This window comes from Carettochelys insculpta, chromosome 4 (genome assembly GCF_033958435.1).
Source record: "Carettochelys insculpta isolate YL-2023 chromosome 4, ASM3395843v1, whole genome shotgun sequence".
NCBI classification, from domain to species: domain Eukaryota; kingdom Metazoa; phylum Chordata; order Testudines; family Carettochelyidae; genus Carettochelys; species Carettochelys insculpta.
This window is the reverse complement of record NC_134140.1, coordinates 49,555,505-49,576,726: the sequence shown is the minus strand read 5'-3', so window position 1 is coordinate 49,576,726 and position 21,222 is coordinate 49,555,505. Positions and strand designations below refer to the sequence as shown.

Here is a 21,222-nt window from a genome sequence, read left to right as displayed (position 1 = left end):
GGATATATAAATCTTACTGAAAGTCCTCATAGCAAAAAGGATGCTCAACATGTTTAGCTACATAATATTGTAAAAATTAACCTTTGAATATTAAGTTTACAACTATTCATGCAGGAGTGAATGTTTATTTATATACTGATGAGAATGGAGTTCTAATGACAGAACATTTTTCAAGTTTTCCCTGAATAATTAGTATTCTTAGAGAATAGGGTCAAAAATGTTTTTCAAGCTTTTTCCAGTGTATGTGTTAGATTAGTCTTTATTATGTTCTTGTTGGCATCCCTAAGATACACGTCCATGGCATTCCCTGGAATATGCAAGGACACATTCCAATGAACGGAAAGATACTGAGGGGCTCAACTTGTTAGGAAGAATATTCCAATGGAGAAGTTGCTAGTAAACGTAAATTCTTTGAATAGGATGCTCCTGTAATGCAAAATCATCAGCCTCCTTCCCAGATATGACAATTTAGAAAAAGGACTCTTGAATTAGAAGTAGTGTTTAATGCTGTACATACATTTGTAATTGTGGAGATGGCTTTTCCCCCCTATAAATAGGACAGCATTACATCTTCTCTGGAATGGTGGTCAGCTCTTTTTGAGTCCCTGAGTAAGATGTGGGCATAGCGTTGGGTTCGAATTGACTTCAGCGAGACTATGGTGCTTTAAACCAATGAGACTCTGGCCATTTGTTGTTCACTTTTAAAAAAATGAAAGGTGCAGGAGAGGAAATGATGGCGTGCTTTATTAAATTGTTGTTTAAAGTCACGTTAAGCCAACAGCCAAGAATTCCTATTACAAGGGAATCCTCAAATGAATGGATGGCATAGACAGCTCGGCACAATCTCCTTCTCCAGTACGGGGTATTTCAGGGCATGGAAAGGGGATGGCCAGAGCACCAAGAACTCCAGCAGCTCTGGCCAAGAGCACACCTAGTGTACACGACTGTCCTTATTTGGCCCAGGGTAGAAGGGGCAGAAAAGTAGCAACAAGCTGCCAAACTACCAAGTGCTACCCTGGCAAAACTAGAGAAAAAAATCTGTCTAGAGAACCACACATAATGTATCATGACTAAGCTTCAGTCTGAATGTAGTTCTGCATTGTGTTGGAGTGTCTTTCCTTAAATAGTACAAAATACATTCCCTTCATTCCCACACTTTTGGTTGGAAGTCCTTTCTTTTTGTTTTTCAATACCAGGTTGAACTGATTTACACTCCCCACTGATTTGCCAGCATTGCTGGCTGGTTAAAGTAATTTGTAAGATTAGCATCCTCTGTTGGCTTAGGTCAGGGGTCTGCAACCAAAGTAGTAAGAAGAGCCATTTTTTTTTAAATTCAGTTACAAAATCAGTACTTCAAGAGCCACAATGCATGTGAATACGAGACAGTCAATAAATATTGTCAAAATGTACTTTTTGTAACCCCTATTTTAAGAACAATGCACATACAATTATTTGTACCAGTTAGAAAGTTTGTTCCTTTCACCTCTGGATTGGAGAGTAAATGACGAAAAAGAAAACTCTGTTCATGGGGATAGGCTCTTAAGCAGGAAAAAGCAATGTCCACATCAACCCTCCATGCCCTCACATTCCCAGTTCTACCTCCCCTTGGCTCCCAAACCCACACCCCCATGTCCAGGCTTTACCCGCCTCAGCCCCCAAATTCCCTCTGTCCCCAACTTTACCCCGCTATCCCCAGGCTTAACCCCTATCAGCCCCAAACCTATCCACCCCATCCCCAGGATTAACCCACCTCAGCCCCAAACCTGCCCCGAGACAAATCCATCTGTAGTGCTGGCTGGGGTTCCAATGCTGTGCAGCCACATTTACCCAGCAGAAGGAAGGCTGGCATGGAGGTGTTCTGCTGGTGGGGGTGAACCAAGCCATGCCCACCGGAGGGATGTGGCCGTTCAGGTAGCAGGGTGAGTGAGGGCTCTGTGGCTCCCTGCTCTGCTGCCACTGAAATAATGGAACTAAATGTAGTTGGTTTAACAGCCAGATCCCTCCTACCGGCCATTAAACCAATTAAATTTAGTTCTACTGTTCCAAGTGGTGGCAGGGCAGGAAGCCCCAGAGGGAGTCAGTGGCAGCACCACCCAGAGCTGCAAAGGACTCCTTCAAGAGCCACATGCAGCTCTGAAGCCGCAGGCTGCTGACCCCTGACTTAGATAAATGCTGAAAAGTAAACCCATATATCTGAATCTGTAGATGATGAGTTTCAATGACCTTCTCCACATTGTTGGTAAAACTGCTAAGAGGAATGTTTTAACACAGTTGCTCATAGCAGTCATCTAATGCAGATTCCTTAATGAGTATTGGCAAAAATTCTTTCTTTCTGGGACCGAACCCTATAATAATCACATTACAACACTATGCTATAGACTACCAAGCAGAGGTGATGATATGCTATGTAGCTAGGGACAAAAAACCCTGTCCGGCTTTGACATAGAAACTATGACTGCAAACATGTTTCAAATACAGTTTTTAGTAACACAGTTTTGAATGTAAAAACAAAAAGCAGTCAAGTAGCACTTTAAAGACTAGCAAAATAGTTTATTAGGTGAGCTTTCGTGGGACAGACCCACTTCTTCAGACCATATCCAGACCAGAACAGTTTTGAATGTAGTGTGGACAAGTCCCTGTTTTATGAAGTGTTGTATAAACCTCAAAAGTTTTTGTGATTTGTTTCAGATAAGTGCATCTAAAAATTTAATTAGTTTACCTAAATAAATCAGGGGCTCTGCAAGGTCTTGTCTCCCTTTTCTGCTTCCTGCACATCTCACTCCCTTCTACCTAGCCAACCAGTTTTACAGATCATATCTCTTGTCTATAATATAATTAGTCCTCTGGCTTCTTTCCTCATCTGTCTTTGTCAAAGCCTTGGCTACAATTCTCTTGTTCCTGACCCAATCAAAGGTCTGTTCTACTTCTCTTTCCATGCACGCGCATTTTCTGATATTTGGCATCCATCATGGAACCTTAACCATTCTGATGGTGTATTTCTCAGGATGCTGTGTGAAAATGTCATGAATTCTTGAATTTTCCTGCACCAGAAGCTTCACTGAGTGTGTTATCCATCTTTGACTCTTGGGGCTGAAGTCAGTGGGAATTTTGCCCGATTGCAGCATCATCAGACCCCTATTTTGTAGATTCTTTACTCAATGATATCCTCCAAATTGTGAATTCTATTTTTATATCAGCACGGCTGGTGTCCATGTGTTACTCTAAATGCACATGTTAAACTCCTCAAAAAACATTAGAAAATGTTCTGCACATGCTGATTAGCTCATCAGTAAAGCTCAATATCTTTTCTTTTTCCTCCGTTGTTTGTAGTCCCTCATAGCACAGGCTAATGATAATACAGCTGTCTTTTTTCTTAAACCAAGACAGTTTTGAGTTATGGAAGTTCGAAACCAGATTTTAAAACCAATGAACTACTGTTTTTATCCTCATAATTTTTAATGCAATAAAGATGTATATTGTTTTTTTTTTTTTCAGAATACCTAAAAACAGTGAATGAAAACCTGTCCTGATTTGAAGTCAGTGGCAAAACTCCTATTGAATTCACCAGGGCGAAGATTTCACATAGGGCATTCATTCTTAAACTGTATTGCATACCAGTCGTTAGCCTAAGGTGAACAGTTACAAGCACACAAACCCCTGAAAACCTGGGTTCACAAAGACAACACTGGCAGACATCTACCTACAGCAGCAGTATAATTTTAGATCATGTAGACTGAAACTCTATTAGGACTTCCATAAATTGAGTTATTAAACGCATGTATGATTATGAGCAATGAACCTTAGAAGCAGTAAAGCGTGAGTATTGCAATACAAATCGCTGAATATTTTCTAACAATGTAGCTATTATTTTTTTTCCAAATTGCTTTCAGTTAATTCTTTGTTATGAACCCCTTTATGATGAAATTGTCCACATGGCTTCTTCTGTCTTTACTATTTAAACGAAGAGGAAAAATCTTTCTAGTATGAAGTGCCAGAGGAGAAGTGTGTTTATTTTTAAAGTACTTTTGAACATTTTCCTGTGATAGAGTAGCGGGTCAGTCTTGGTGGTTCTGTACTCCCATTCTCTTAAGGTCTTATCCACGCAAGGTGCATTTCCTTAACTGTTGGGTCATCATAGGTACATCTATACCAAAATGTAAAACTAGGGTTAGTAGGACTTGAGTCCTTTGGCCTGTATTAGGAAACCCAATGCTTGAGCATCTGTTGTGATTCTGAATTCTAGGCTAAGAGTTTTCTAACCGGGGCTCGGATCAGGGATTCTGGTATCCACGCTGCAGCCTTAGTACTCAAATCAAGCCAACCGTATCTCTCATTCCCAAGCACACTCCTAAAATGTGATCTTTCTATCCCTATGACAGTGGTGTACTAGGGAAAATCTTTACCACCCCCACGCCCCCCACTGCAAGTTTCAGGAAGTTTGAACAGCTGCTGATACAGCAGTCAGAACAACAAGCAGCTAAACTGGTCATCCACAAACTTCGGCTCAAAATTAGGTAAGAGTTTCTCACCTCCAGAGGAGTAAACTTCTGAAACAGCCTTCCAAGGGGTGCAATGGAGCCAAGAAGCCTAACTAGCTTCAGTACTTAGGCCGTGTCTACATGTGCACGCTACTTCGAAGTAGCGGCGCCAACTTCGAAATAGCGCCCGTCACGGCTACGCTTGTTGGGCGCTATTTCGAAGTTGAAATTGACGTTAGGCAGCGAGACGTCGAAGTCGCTAACCCCATGAGGGGATGGGAATAGTGCCCTACTTCGAAGTTGAACGTCGAAGTAGGGAACGTGTAGACGATCCGCGTCCCGCAACATCGAAATAGCGGGGTCCGCCATGGCGGCCATCAGCTGAGGGGTTGAGAGACGCTCTCTTTCCAGCCCCTGCGGGGCTCTATGGTCACCGTGTGAAGCAGCCCTTAGCCCAGGGCTTCTGGCTGCTGCTGCTGCAGCTGGGGATCCATGCTGCATGCACAGGGTCTGCAACCAGTTGTCAGCTCTGTGGATCTTGTGTTGTTTAGTGCAACTGTGTCTGGGAGGGGACCTTTAAGGGAGCGGCTTGCTGTTGAGTCCGCCCTGTGACCCTGTCTGCAGCTGTTCCTGGCACCCTTATTTCGATGTGTGCTACTTTGGCGTGTAGACGTTCCCTCGCAGCGCCTATTTCGATGTGGTGCTACCCAACGTCGAAGTTGAACGTCGACATTGCCAGCCCTGGAGGACGTGTAGATGTTATTCATCGAAATAGACTATTTCAATGTTGCTACATCAAAATAAGCTACTTCGATGTAGCGTGCACGTGTAGACATAGCCTTAGTGTGGTAAGTTTATGGAGAGAGTGGTGTGATGGGAGTGCCTACAGTGGAATGTGGCCCACCAGCTACTTCCAGTAACAAACATACCTGATGGAGATGGGACACTGGCTGGGAAGGGCTCTGACTACTGAGAATTTTTTTTCCCAGGTAGCTGCCTGGTGGGTCTGACCCGCATGCTCAAGGTCTAACAATGGTCACACTTTGGGTTGTAAAGGAATTTTCCCCCAATTCAGATGTGCAGAGACCCTGTTTTTGCGGGGTTTGTTGCTGGGGTTTTTGTTTTTGCCTTCCTCTACAGCCTGGGTTATGGGCAGGGTGACCATATCTCCCTGTCCCAAATACAGGAGAGGGAAATACAGGGAGAAGAAGCAGCTCCTCCAAACCCCGGGGAGCCAGGAATGAGGCGGCAGCTCCTGGCGCTCCCTGGGAGCCCCAGGGAAGCTGGCCACTGCTCACTGGGAGCCCCAGGAAAGTGGCAGCTGCCAGCGATCCCCCCAGAGCCCTTGGGAAGCCGCAGCTGGCTGTGCTCCCCCCAGCTTCCCCGAGGCTGCTGGGAGGAGCAAATATGGGACAATGAGTCCATTTGAAAAAAAAAAAATCGGGATGCCTTTTGGCATCACGAAGACGGGACCATCCTGCCTTATACGGGACGGATGGTCACCCCATTTATGGACCACTTGCAGGTTTAAACTAGTGTAAATGATGGATTTGCCGTATCTTGAAATCTTTAAGCTGTGATTTAAGGACTTCAGTAACTCACCCAGAGATTAGGGGTTATTGCGGAAGAAGTTGGGTGAGATTCTTTGGCCTGTGATGTGCAAGAGTTCAAACTAGATGACCATGATGGTCCCATCTGACCTTAAAGTCTATTGGTGTGTGAGAATGGATTCATATAAGGAGGTGACTGAAGGGTGCATTGCTGTACCTGCCTGTACAGAGGAATAGTGTTTGCTTACCAATTCCTAACGGTTCCCAATCCTGTTGTTAGCTTTATTATTTCAAATATTGATTGCATGATGAAGTGGCAATATGCTTTCTTGATGACATAAAAACCTGTATTTGTAAATGTGTTAAAATAGTACAATAATAACCCACTGCCTGGTGGACCAGATGCCATCCTCCCACAAACACCAGTTACAAAAGAACATTTCCAAAACAAAGAAAAGTCCATGGAAAAAGTGCAAACACAACAAAAACGCCTCCTGTTGCATCTCTTCTGCCTCCTGTCTCCTGCTCTCTGCTCCTTCTTCCTGTTTTCTGTGGAGCTGGCACTGGGGGAGGGGAGTAAGGTTTTGAAGGGTCAAGGCAGATGACTGCATAGGACTTAGCTGCCTTGCCTGTGCGCTCATGGCAACACTGTTGGGGGAACTGAGTAAGGAGCACAGGGGATCCCTTAAAGCACAGATACACTGGGACCTAGGAGATGGTCTCTCACTGCTTTCCCCCATCACTTCAGTACCAATCTCGCTAACATGGCCCTTGAAACCAATAAGTCATCTGCAAATTAACGGCCAGGTTCATCTGTACCAGTGATATAAAGCTGCTGTAAAAGTAGCAGAAGTGGCCAATGCACTCTGGCTGCATTATGGTGCTTTGTTGTACCAGTGACCTTGTCCGTACTACTTAATTAGAAACAATTTAAGATTGTTAATATATATCTTGTTCAGTGTTTGTGTGTGAATTTCTTAATAATTTTTAAGACCATGGGAATTTGTGGGCTAAAAGCCATGGTAAAATAGAGTTGAGGTTGAGTGTTCCTATCAATAATTTAAAGAGAAAAAATATTTCAGGGATAGTATAATTACGTCACAATCAATTGCATTATAAGCATTATAAACCCCAAAAAACTGAATTAATTATGCTTTAAAGAAATCCAGACATGTTAAGGCAAGATACACAACTGAGGCACTCAAATAAATTCATTATGTCTGGTAGTGACACAGTGAGAGTTGAAAGGAGGGGACAAAAATCTTTACAAAAGAGTTTAAACTGAATTGGGATCACAAACACTAAAGCACTTTAACTCTAACCATGTTGTTATCACACAACATGATTGACATTCTATCAGTCTCATAGAATTGATATTTTTGGAGTGCCTTAACTGTTCATTTTGTACCTTAACATATTTGGATTTCTTTGAAGGGTAACCGTAACTCTGCCTTATTCCTACTGAAAATCTGCTTTTTTTCCCCAGGTTTATAACTTGTCAGTTACCTTTGCATTTGACAAAAACCATAGCACAAAAATTCTCAATCAGGGATGGTGATTTTTAATACACTGTTGGTGTGGGAGAAGGAAGTCTCTCTTAAAATATAGGAGAAATATCAGAACCAAGTAACTGAATTTCCAAAAGTATTGAGTACCCATAAACTTCTGCCATTTATTTAGGTGCCTAAAAAGGACTTAGAAGCCAACAGTGTTGGCCACTAAATGCATTTCAAATGTACACAATAGAGGGACAGAAACCTCAAAGTTTCACAATGCTTTTCTTTTTTGGTACTACAGATACTTTTGGTAATCCCTAATCCAGAACTCTCTCGTCTGGGTACATCCATAATCCACCATGATTTTAGTTAGCTCCATGACCACTTATAATGGGTGTGGCCAAGTTTCCCACGATCCCATAAAGTTTGTTTACAGCCACAAGTTCTGGCTTTCAGTGTTCTGTGCTGTTCTTTAGCTGTAATTTACCCCTACATTTCTTCCACAAGCCCACTAAGCAGTGAAAGTGTCAGTGATATGCTAGAAAATATTGACCTCTCATGGTCCAGTGAATTCTCTTGTCTGGCACCAGTCAGGTCCCAAGAGTGCCAAATGAGAGAGATTCAACCTGTATGACAGTTTAGAGATATTTTTTTTAAAAAATCTTTGTGTATAATATCTGAAAGATCCTCATGAACAGAGTGGTGGGACGTGATGAGTGCAGTAAAAGGCAGTTAGTGCATATTATTTCATGAAGAAGTAAAACATTTTCAGACTTTGGCTATAAGTTTATTTTATAGAGGAGATTGTGTGATTTCATATTTTCCAAAATGTCTATTCTATAAGAACTCTACAAAAACTTCAGAACAATCAAATAAAAGACTTTCATTTGAAAATACTATTTTATGAGGTGTCTTTGACATCCCCTGTGTAAACTGATCTGGCATTGACCATATCCGTGAAATGTGAGATCTGATTGCAACAGTTCTTGACACAAACACAGGCAAACATTCCCAGCACTTCTTGCCCTAATTTCATGTTGCTTCACAGTTGTCTCACCACCTTCACAAGGGAATATAACTCCCAGGTTGTTACAAGCATGCCAAAATAAAACAATAGTGGCTGCAGAATAATTTTTTAGAATGTATAGTACTGAAGATTGTAAATACGTCTGTTTTCAAAGTCTAAGATGTGCTATAAATTAAAGACAGCAATTGGTTACTTTGTGTCACAGTGCAGTCAAAGGGAAGTGTGAATTCTGAAAGTCTGAAAGAAAAGTAAAATAAGTAAGTCCACAGAGTAAAGAGGACTCTTTTTATTGTCTTTTAAGAGGAAAATGACATTCACTCCATTGACAAGTGGCTATTTTACACAGTGACACATGAAAATTCCCTTGCAACAGAAAACAAATGGAAGATGGAGAGAGAACTAGCGTTCATCCACTTGAAAAACATTTAAACTACTTGTAGTATATGATAAACTAGGCACCTGCTCCTGTTCCCATTTCAATGGGAGTTCTTTCCGCTTACTTTTGTAGAAGCAGGCTTGTTCCTTAACATGCTGTTAGCTTAGTATCCAAGTAATCACCACATTTGATAGCTGCTGAAGAGCAGCCTTTGCAGTGTACATAACAAAAACAAGAGCTTATTTCTCATTGGCCGTGTCTACACGTGCACGTTACTTCGAAGTAGCGGCGCCAACTTCGAAATAGCGCCCGTCACGGCTACGCTTGTTGGGCGCTATTTCGAAGTTGAAATAAATTGATGTTAGGCGGCGAGACGTCGAAGTCGCTAACCCCATGAGGGGATGGGAATAGCGCCCTGCTTCGAAGTTGAACGTCGAAGTAGGGCACGTGTAGACAATCCGCGTCCCGCAACATCAAAATAGTGGGGTCTGCCATGGTGGCCATCAGCTGAGGGGTTGAGAAACGCGCTCTCTCCAGCCGCTGCGGGGCTCTATGGTCACCGTGTGCAGCAGCCCTTAGCCCAGGGCTTCTGGCTGCTGCTGCTGCAGCTGCAGCTGGGGATCCATGCTGCATGCACAGGGTCTGCAACCAGTTGTCGGCTCTGTGGATCTTGTGGTGTTTAGTGCAACTGTGTCTGGGAGGGGCCCTTTAAGGGAGCGGCTTGCTGTTGAGTCTGCCCTGTGACCCTGTCTGCAGCTGTGCCTGGCACCCTTATTTCGATGTGTGCTACTTTGGCGTGTAGACGTTCCCTCGCAGCGCCTATTTCGATGTGGTGCTGCCCAACGTCGAAGTTGAACGTCGACGTTGCCAGCCCTGGAGGACGTGTAGACGTTTTTCATCGAAATAGACTATTTCGATGTAGCGTGCACGTGTAGACGTAGCCATTGTGTTGCCCTTCTTCCATCCAGTTTTTCTATTTGCTCCTTCATATACCCATGTGACCAGATGCCATCCCAATCTTCTCTCAGACACAGTCCACTAATGAGTGAGAGCCAAATACATATTTCCTGGGCTTTGACATGTTTTTACCCAGCAGCAGGAGATGCTGACTGCAGCTCAGAAATATTGTATGAATATCCTCTTTGGCTCCCACTAATATTCATATTCAAATTCAACACATTAACATGTGGTTTGAACAGGGACAGCAATTACCTGACCCATTATAAGGCCTCTTTTACACACTTTAATGTTTTATCTAACTCTTACTTCCCCACCCCACACACCCATCCCTGTCCCTCTGCTCTTCTGATTTGCCAACCTCAATAATTTTTCTGATTTGTCAATCTTGATAACACGTTTTGGACCTCTGTGCTTTATATACTGAGTGTGTTCTCTTATGGGCTATTGATCTGATGAAGTAGGTCTGTCCCACGAAAGCGCATCACCTTATAAATTATTTTGTTCATCTTTAAAGTGGTACATGACTGCTTTTTTGTTTTGATAGAATACAGACTAACACGGCTCTCTCTGTCACTCTTTGGCTCCTGTTGGAGTCCCTGAAGTCCCTTTTGTTTTCTCTCAGCTGGTTTCTTGGTCCTGCAGGGCCATATCTACTGCCCACACATTTCAGTCCCTCTGAGATCTCATTTTTCATGTAGCTTTCTGTGTGTCATGCAGCTTCTGCTGTCATAGACAGCTCATGCTGATATTATGCGTATTTACTGTCCTAGGCAGAGTGTCTAGAAACAGCTCTAGGATAACTAAATGGATGAGTTCTGCCACAGTCTGAGATTCAGGCTTGAGCCAGATTGTTGTTGATTCAGTCAGTCTCTGCGAGCAAAAATGTCCAGTCATAAGTCCCAGGGGAATGGGCACCTCTGTAACTGCTGCCAGTACTTTTCTCTTCGGATCCTCAACCAGTCCAAAATGGCAGCTTTGATGGTCTTGTGATTGGTGGCAGTGCCCCTACCACTCCCCACTATGCAGCCTGGGCAACTTCTGTTAATGAAAAGAAAGCAAATAAATGGCTCAAGGCTCTTTCTTCCACTCTACGACCTTGGCTTATCACTGGAAAGTGACAAGAAAAGCCTCAGGGACATCATTTAGCCCCTGTGTTGGGTTTGTCTGCACCACAAATGAAGGTTTGACTGTTATTTGTAGTCCTGGCCCTACCCTTGGACACTCTAACACTACTAGTCTAGGTAGTATCTTTGAACTAAGGATCTCTGGAGCTTCTGTCCCAGTAGTTGTGCTTGCTGTTCCTCTGAAGCTTCAGTTCCTTTGTGAATTGCAGCAAGATCTGCTGCTGATGTTGGGGATTTACGGTTCCATCTTGCACCTCAGATCTCTGTCACTTGTCCTTCTGATACCTCCTTTGCAAAATGGTCTTTAAAAATTCTAGCATGTATGAACTAGTGCCATTTCCAAACTGCTCTCAGACATAGTCCACATGATATGTAGAGTCCAAACACAACCCTTTTCTAGACTTGGTTTTATGACATCTATGTCAACAGCAAGCTAACATAAAACATAGTTCAGATTTTCTGAGGCTTGAATGTTTTTAGAATTCCTCCTTAGAATTTTTCAGTCCACACTTTATATTCTCTCTCTCATGAGAACTTCTGTACCTCCCTTATGTATGGTTCAGATATTGTTAAAAGTAAGTCTGCTCTACTCTGTGTTGATTAAGCCTCAACTGAAGTAAAATGTTGTAGTTCCGGGTGCCACATTTCAGAAAAGATGTGGCTGGATCAGAGAAGGTACAGAGTAGAGCAACAAAAATGATCAAAGGTCTAGAAAACATGACTTATGAGGGAAGATTCAGTTGAGGAGAACTGGCAGTATTTTAAAGAAGTCTTGCTGAAGGCACAGGAACAAGCAATCCTGCTGCAAAGTAAGAAACGCAAATATGGTAGGCAACAAGCTTGGCTTAACAGGGAAATCCTTGGTCAGCTTAAAGTCAAAAAGGATGCATGTAAGAAGTGCAAACTTGGACAGATGAGTAAGGAGGAGTATAATATATGGCTGGAAAATGCCGGACAGTAATCAGAACAGAAAAGGCACAATTGGAACTGCAGCTGGCAAGGGATGTGAAGGGTAACGAGAAGGATTTCTGCAGGCATGTTAACAATAAATGGGTTATCAGGGAAGGTGTGGGGCCATTACTTGATGAGAGGCAACCTATTGACAGATGATGTGAGAAAAGCTGAAGTACTCAATGCTTTTTTTGCCTCAGTCTTCACAGACAAATACAGCTCCCAAACTATGGTGCTCGACAATACAATATGGGAAGGTGGAGGGCAGCCCTCAGTGGGGAAGGAACAAGTTAAGAGCTACTTAGAAAAACTAGATGTACAAAAATCCATAGGTCTGGATTTAATGCACCCAAGGGTCCTGAGGGAATTGGCAGACATCATTGCCAAGACTTTGGCCATTATCTTTGAAGGCTCTTGGAGATCAGGAGAGATTCCAGATGATTGGAAAAAGGCAAATGTAGTGCCCATCTTTAAAAAAGGAAAGAAGGGCAATCCAGGGAACTATAGACCGGTCAGCCTTACCTCAGTACCTGGGAAAATAATGGAAGGGATCCTCAAGGAGTCCATGTTGGAGCACTTGGAAGAGGGAAAATGAACAAAAGTAATCAATGTGGATTCACCAAGGGCAAGTCATGTCTGACCAATCTAATTAGCTTCTATGGTAAGGTAACAGGCTCTGTGGACATGCGGAACTCAGTGGATGTGATATACCTTGACTTCAGCAAAGCTTTTGAGACAGTCTCCCACAACATTCTTGCCCATAAGTTAAGGAAGTATGGATTAGATACATGGACTGTAAGGTGGATAGAAAGCTAGCTTGATGGTCGGGCCCAACAATTAGTGGTCAGTGGCTCAATATCTGGCTGGTGGTCAGTTTCAAGTGGAGTGCCCCAAAGCTCGATTCTGGGGCCGGTGTTGTTCAACATCTTTACTAATTACCTGGGTGAGGGATTGGATTGCACCCTCAGCAAATTTGCAGATGACACCAAGCTAGGGGGAGAGGTAGATACATTGGAGGGTACAAAGAGGATCCAGAGTGACCTGGATAAATTGGAGGATTGGGCCAAAAGAAATCTGATGTGGTTCAACAAGGAGAAATGTAGAGACAGAAGAATCCCAAACATTGTTATAGGCTGGGGACCGACTGGCGAAAACAGCAGTACAGCAGGTTATGGTGGATGAAAGGCTGGATATGGGTAAACAATGCGCCCTTGTAGCCAAGAAGGGCAATGGCATATTGGTCTGCATTAGAAGGAGCATTTCAAGCAGATCTAGAGAGGTGGTTGTTCCCCTCTATTCAGCATTGGTGAGGCCACATCTGGAGTATTGCATCCAGTTTTGGTCCCCCCAGTTTAGAAAGGATGTGGATGTGCTGGAGCAGGTTCAGCAGAGGGCAACAAAAATGATTAAGGGGCTGGAGCACATGACCTATAAGAAGAGGCTGAGGGATTTGGGCTTATTTAGTTTGCAGAAGAGACGACTGAGGGGTGATCTGATAGCAGCCTTCAACTTCCTGAAGGGGTCCTCTAAAGAGGATGGAGGGAAACTGTTCTCTGGTGATGGATGGCAGAACAAGGAGCAATGGTATGAAGTTACAGAAGGAGAGGAGTAAGTTGGGTATCAGGAAAAACTACTTCAGCAGGTGGTGAAGCAGTGGAATGTGTTGCCCAGAGAGGTGGTGGAATCTCCATCTTTAGAGGGTTTTTAAGTCCCATCTTGACATAGACATGGCTGGGATGACTTAGTTGAGGTTGACCCTGCTTGAAGCAGGGGGCTGGACTTGATGACCTCTTGAGGTTGCTTCCAGCCCTGTGATTCTATAAGATTGAAAGAAATGGGCTTGTTTAGTCTTCAAGGAGATCTCCAAAAAGTAGAAGCACTCCATCCCCAGAAATATTAACAAGCTGCTCTGAGGGGGCGCAGATCCACAGAAAATTTATACTCATACCCATGCTTAAACCCATATCCTCCTGCAACCCGCTTGTAGCATTCAGAAAAAAATACTGAGCAGAACAGCTTGGTGCTGGGACCAGCATAGAGGTGATCTGTTCCAGCTTCAGGATAAAGAGATCTTGGCTGTCAGGAAGAACTTCCTCGGACCCCTGCTCATCGTCCCCTTCCTCCTATCCATTGGCCTTCTCCTCCTGGGCCCCCAGCTCTTCTTGGATCACCCTGGACTCCAGACGAGGGCCTCCACAAGCGGCCTAATTAATACTGGGCTCCATGGTGGGGTCACCCCCCATAAGCACATGTCGCTGTTCGTAATAGAAGCAGGTCTGTGGAGATGACCCTGACCACTGGCTAGCTTCCTGGACTCTGTGATAGGCCTGCTGGAGTTCTTTCACCTTCACCCAGCATTGCGTAGAGTCCCAGGAGTAACCTCTGGTGGTCATCCCACGTGACATAGGTTACTGCATTTTTCTTGGCCATCCTAAGTCTCCTCGCCACTGATTCCTCTCCCCAAACTGCAAGAAGATCTAGAATCTCCTGATGGGTCCATGCTGGAGCTCTCTTGCAAGCCTGAGAACTACGAGGCTGATCACTACCCTGAGTGCTCATGATTGCAGGAGACAGCTACCGATGTGCTGCGATGGTTACTCATGCGGTGTGAGGTGATGGGTAGAAGAATTTTTTCATTGTGGGCGCCCTTTATATTTGCATGCCTGGGTGCTGATGAATTCAAATTCAAATTTAATCTAAATTTGTGGGCTTCCTGTGACCTTCTTCCTGTGCACCAGGGTGGAGAGCAGCGGAAAAGGTAGCAGCCATACAGGGCAGGTAACCACGTAGCTTTGTGGGATACATATGGAAGAGTTCTGGAGGCTAATAGATTCGATTTAAAGACATGGCGCTACCACACTAGCCTTTATTTGAAATTTTAAATTCAAATTTGATGCTACACCCACCCAGTTCCGACGATATTATGATGTTGACATTAGTGCTCCCTAATTCAAGCTAATGGTATTTACAGTGAAGACAGTAGTGGTAATATCAAGCTGCCTTAAATTCAAATTTATCTCATAGCATATACGCAGCCCGAGAGGGCCATAACAGTTTTCTAGTACCTAAAAGGTTGTTAAAAGAAGGAGGGAGAAAAATTATTCTCCTTTAACCTGTTAGGGATCATCCAGAAAGATGGTGCTTACTCCTGCCAGGAGCGCTGGGAGCTGATTCGACAACCTTTCAAGGATCCTTCCAATTCTATGATTCTATCTCTGTGGACTTTGTACTGTTGTATCTGATTGTCTGATGGAAATAATGTAAAGTAAACAAGCCACAAAATATCTTTAAAGTATTAGGATTTCAATGAGTAAGCTTTATATTCCTTATGGTGTCTTTAGTTTTGCTTTCGGGAGATATCTAAGTTGAAAAGATGGGTTTTGCATGTTATCTTGATGGGAGAAAATTTTCACCCCTGAAGTCCTACAGTCATTCTGGAGCTTTAAAGAATACCCTGTAGCCTGTGCTGGGAGTTTAGCCCTAGGAACAGCCAGTTCCAGAACTCCGGGTGAGCATAGTTCCACCATTTTCATGGTAATGCCTGAGCTCAGGGGCAGAAGCAAGTCTTGGTAAGAACCCAGGCCTAATGCATGGAAGGCTGTGCAGATGAAGAGCAGAACCCTGGATCAGGCAGACTGCTGCATTCTGAACCAGCTGGAGAATTTTCAGAGACTGTTCATTCTCATTGCCTGATGGAGAAGTTTATATTTCCAACCGGCTTCAGAGTAGTTTTGAATTGCTTTGCTTAGAGAACATTTCAAACATCAAATCTTCCCATTTTTAAGCTTTTCTTAATGTTTGGAACAAAACCTTTTTTTAAAATGACTAATTTCAACTGCCATAATACATTTTATTATTAATGGTTATAGTAGTTAGAATCTAAATGATTGTTATTGAGAATGAACTGAAATCTGCCAAGATAAGAGGCAGCAGGAGTATGGTTGCACTCTGGGGCCCATCAGATTTGCACTTCCCTGTACAATGTCAGGACTAGAGCTGTGCCAATTATGACTTAAGGCTTTTCGCCAATTATGGAAAGTTTAAAAAAAAAAATTCAGGTGAAACCAAAAATATTTGTTTTATATTTTTAGGTTACATTTCCAATTAATTGAAAAGTCAAAAAAATTGTTTGAGTCAAACATAACATTTCTCTTTCACAAAATCAAATCACAAAGTCTTGTTATTTTGATTATTTTCAAAATTTTTGATCTTTTTTATAAAATTGAAGGTGATTTTGAAAAAAAAACCCAAAATTCAGAAATCAAAGACCAAAAAACAGCATGTTTTGTTTACAAATCGTTGAAATGAAACACTTTTTTCCCTGCAATTGTTTGATTTTTGTATTTGACGAAACCAGGATGAGTTCACAAAAATTACAATGTCAACAAACCTGCATTCCTCACCGAGAACAGTTTCAGCTAGTAATTGTGGCTCAGCACTATTAAGGAGATTTTAACTAGCTGTGGGAGGAAATCAGCTCTGGCTACATTATTCCTTTTGGGAAAACACACAGTTCCACCCCTTCCTGCCTAAATTATGGAGTGATGCCGCTTGGCTGGACTTTCTGTACTATTCCCATTCAGATTGCTTACTGCAAGGAGAAAATGGGAGATGAAATTAGAATTGAAACAGCCAGAGACAGAGCCATCCTGTCCATGAGTTGCGGTATAGCAGCAGCACCAGGCCTTGTGCTTTTGAGGGCCCTGCACCAGCTGTCCCAGCCATTCTATGGACAGGAGAGGGGAAGGGTGACTTGGGGCTGGGGCCGGGCCAAGGGATTACCTGGGCCAGGAATTGCATGCATTAGCAGCTGCAGGGGGTCGCCTCCCGGCCCCACACACACGTTCAGCATGTGGGTTGGTGGGAGCTGCAGCTTGCTACATTCTCCATCATGCGGCCCTCCCAGCCGTCTGTGCCCAGCTTCTCCACAGCAGCAGGAAGTGTGGCAGAACGAACCAAACTGCAGCTCCTTTTGCCCACGTGGTAAGCGCTGGTGGGACGAAGTTGACCCCCTGCTGCTGCTGTCATGCACAACCCCCAGCAGTTTTGCTTGGGGGGGAGGGGAAAAGGAGGGGGGCACTGGCGGGAGGAGGGGGGCCCTTGGCCCTGACCACCTCGGGATGGCCATGGCCGGAGAAATAGGATGTTTTGAAACTTAACTTTCCCTATTCAGCTGATTGTGAAGTTAAAGCAGAGAGAGGTCATCTTTTAATGCCTGAGGCCCTCCAACAAAAAATTGAAAATAAATCCTAATCCCCTATAGGATCTGGTCTTGCAGCTGAGCACGCTCATTTACTATTAAAATCCTGAGAATGCAAGCAGCATTGGGCCCATTGATTAAACATTATCATCTAAAGTTAATCTTCTCAGCCCCACTTTCTTTGTAAGGCACCTTATTTGATCATTATTTTACCTTTTCTACAGTCCACCCAGACCCCCGACATCCTTTGGAATTACAAGCAGACAGCACTTCTCATATTTGTATCAAAAGAGTTAAGTGTGAAGAAGGTTTCCAACTGTCACCAAGATTGCTTTGAAATAAAAAGCTCAACAGCATCTCCAGTGGCATTTGCATTCATGTTTTCTAATGCATAGTCCTTTAACCTCTCTTTATTTTTTATCCTGGAATCCTGGCATTCAATTGTTTAGATAGAATTGTCCCAGTTCTGTAATGCATTCCATCTGCTGACTTGGCACCAGTATCCAAAAGGTGTCGTTTGGTTCCTATCTAATTGTTCACTGTGCCAAGACTGGAGGCCTTGCAGAAGAACAGGCTATCCATCTCATCTCCTGGCAATGTTTATTTTATTTTAGCAAAACAAGATTGTGCTGATTTATGTAAAAGGAGAGAGATTAGTTTTGAAGTAATAAGTCTACTGAAAGAGAGTTCTTCTTGTACTGAAGCTACAGATTATTTTATGTAAAAAAGTCTGGCTATTTTTCATCAAAATCCAAAACAACCGTCCTTGTGTCCTTAGTTGCGCCATGCAGTACTTGAGCATGAATTTAACTATGATATTTGAGTCCAACTTTGCATTCTTTCAATTTTTACAACACAGCTGCTTTTCTCAAAACAAATCATTGTAGATTTACCCTCACAAGTTTGCACTGAGCCTACAGTATGTGTGTATCCATGTCATGTGTTTCTGAAACAGCACCAAATGCCTAGGTTAAAATCACATTCTTATCACTGCATTCAAGCAGTGATGCATTGTTTTGAAAAGAAAAATCCCCTATTTCTTATTCCAACACGTTTTATTCCACGCAAAGGACTAAAATTTGATTTGGAAGAAAAAGTACAAAGTATTATTTACAGTCTTCAGGTTAAATGCTACACTATACTTGGGTATCTTGAAACAAAACATTTGTGGCTTTATACAAGGTTACCTAGTTAAAATAATTACAAAATTAAGCTGACTATTTAACACCACATGTTTAGCTCAACCTTTAAATAAGCTAAAGTAAACTGCAATTTATTTTGCAAAAAATATCCAAACTCTACTTGTGCAGTCATTGGAAAAATCACCGATAGATTTTGAAAAATATCTAGATTTGATATAGCCATTGTCATCAGTAGATCTCAAAGAACTTTACAAACGAGCTATCATTATCCCAATTTTAATGATGGGGAAACTGAGGCAAGAGAAGTGAAGTAACTTTCGCCAAGTCGCTAGATGTCTGTAGCAGACTCAGGAATAGAACCTACTTGTGATTCCTAAACTAGTGTTTATCCACTAAATCACACTGCTTCCTATAACTATAATAGTCCTGAAGAGTCCAGAAACATTTGTTTTTCTCTTGATTCCTATCGTTTGTTAAAAGAACTTCTGGTTAGCATTTGACTGAATAAGTACTACTGCAAACACCTACCATTGTTTTTGCAGTAATTCTAACACTCATAAATAGTAAGCAGACCTTTCACTTTGGTAGCGGTGGTAATTGTGACTTATTGGTGGAAGCGCTTGGGACCCAGGACAATAATTCCCTCCCACCGCTCCCGGCCCCACACCTTCCTTTGTGAGCACTATACATACCTTATGAGGTTCATAATTTGCTCTCAGTCACCCTTTTGCAATCTCACTGAAGTCAGGGGAAGTGAGAGCAGAATTTGACTGTATTTTTTCACAGACACCTCCTCATGCTGGCAATATAGTCAGTGAGGCAGACCTTTTTAAAATGTAATGTGCTAATTTAGGAAGCAATAGAAGCACACTAGACACATGGGTTCAAATCCTGAACTTATGTAAACAACAGTGTAAGTTACCCATCAAAAAGGCCTGGTCTACACTATGAGGAAAAATCGATTTTAGTTACTCAAATCCAGGTACGAGAATTGTGTAGCTGGAATCGACTTATCTGAAATCGATTTTTGCCACTGGCCGCTCAGGTGGAGGTCAACAGGAGAAACTCTCCCATCAACTTCCCTTACTCCTCATGACTGCCAGGAGTACCGTGGTCAACAGCGGTGCCATGACAGTTCAATTTAACATGATTTTGCTAAATCAAGCCAGAGAAGATGAACCGCCAGCGTATTGATCTTCCCATAAGTGTAGAAGTACCCGAAGTGTCTGTAAGTGAGCATAATACCCTGGAAACAAAAGGATAAAGTTGAAATGGAGTTGGAGCAGAGAAAGCTAGCTTTTGGAGGAGCTCTGAAGCTGTAAAATGAAATGGCCTCCCTCTATTTAATCTTACCCTGACATATGGGGTTGGTTTTCAAGCCATTCCCTTGTGCATTTAAATGATATCAGATTACTGGCATGTAAGTTACATCATCAGTTACATCACCCCAGGATTTGACCCAATGTGTCTAGTGCACTTTTACTGCTCCAGAGTAAGTTCAGTCTCAGCGACAAACTAAACAGAACTAAAATAAAACTGACAGAATCCCTTAAGGGAAGCAAATGCTTAGGCTGATTTCTTTTTTTTTTTTACATGGGTCTTTGCTGGTACAGAGAGATATACATGCTTGCCTGCTCCTGCACAAGGGAACCTGGCCGTAACTTGGCAGGGGTTATGAATGATTGTTTCTTGCCGTCGCACAAGGCCATTTGCATATTTTTAAAATGTTTAAGGCATACCTGTTGAAACCCTTTATAATGTATAATAAGTACTTCTGGAAGAATGAGACAGATTTGTAGCTTTTCAGTTTTAACATGTGGGCACAGCACCTAGAAACTCCTACTCAAAAGTGAGAGGTCTGGTTCAAAATAATTGACAGCAGCCTACATTAGACACATTAGTGGTGACCATGTATAGTAGGCAAACTGCATGCTGATTTCTGGAGTTGAAGACTGGGTTCAGATGGACGATGGCCCATGCTTGTCTTCAGCGAGACTGACAGACTGACTGTGGGGCAAAGTGGGAGGGGGGCCCAACTCCGCACTCCAGAAGGGGCAGGACCCAGGGCAGTCAGCCCTTATCATTGCTTAGACCACTGCACCCCTGCTCCCCCCAAGCTCTGCAGAGCAGCACAGCTGCAAGAGGCCATAGTAGCAGCATTGGCGGCCAGACCTCTGGGCCCCTTTGAAATGCCAGGCCCCATGCAACTTCCTCCATTTGCCCCATGGCGTCCCCCTACCTCCAGTGTCAGCAGGCCTGTTCGTCTTGTGTGTTTAGAGGACATCGTCTTCACTCCCCAAACCAGGGGGTGATACTCTTACTGGGTTTGAGGACACCAAAAAATAGAGGGGAACTTCTGAGACTAACTGTTAGCCTATGAGCTGCACATCCTTTTCAAGTAATAATTAGCAGGGGTGTAGAACCAGCTGCTGAGGCATAGACAGAGATGGTGCTATGGCTTTGCCACTAAAGATCTACTGCACTAATCTAAATTAAATCAATGGTTCAGGGAAGGTGCCCAGTTCCTTGTTCCTACCCTTCCTCCCCCTCCCCCACCCCCACCCCATGTTTGTCTGGGCCATTTCTTAGAGAAAGCTTGAAACTATGAACAATTATAAACAATATGAACAATTCAATATGAAGACAAATAATTGCTGGTCCACAACAGAATTTAATCACTTTTCTGTTGCCTACCTAAGAATAGTGATCTAGATTTAGTGGAAGTTGAAGCATTCAATTCTTTTACCAGCCTACTTTATTTTATAAGACAGTATTTTTTGAGAAGTTTATCTATGATCTGAAGCATAGATAATACAGAAGTCTGTTTTCAGGAAATGCCTGTCTGGCTACAGAGAAAATACTGTGACAGTAAGTTCTTGGCCAAAGACTGGATTAAATCTTCCCTAATTCAGGAATGA

At 43.0% G+C, this 21,222-nt stretch overlaps 1 protein-coding gene across 2 annotated transcripts in view; it reads left to right on the top strand.

The window, feature by feature from the left end:
• SCFD2 (sec1 family domain containing 2) overlaps positions 1–21,222 on the top strand; it is a 287,532-nt gene that overhangs the window by 182,294 nt on the left and 84,016 nt on the right. The gene's annotated exons all lie outside the window — the stretch shown is intronic.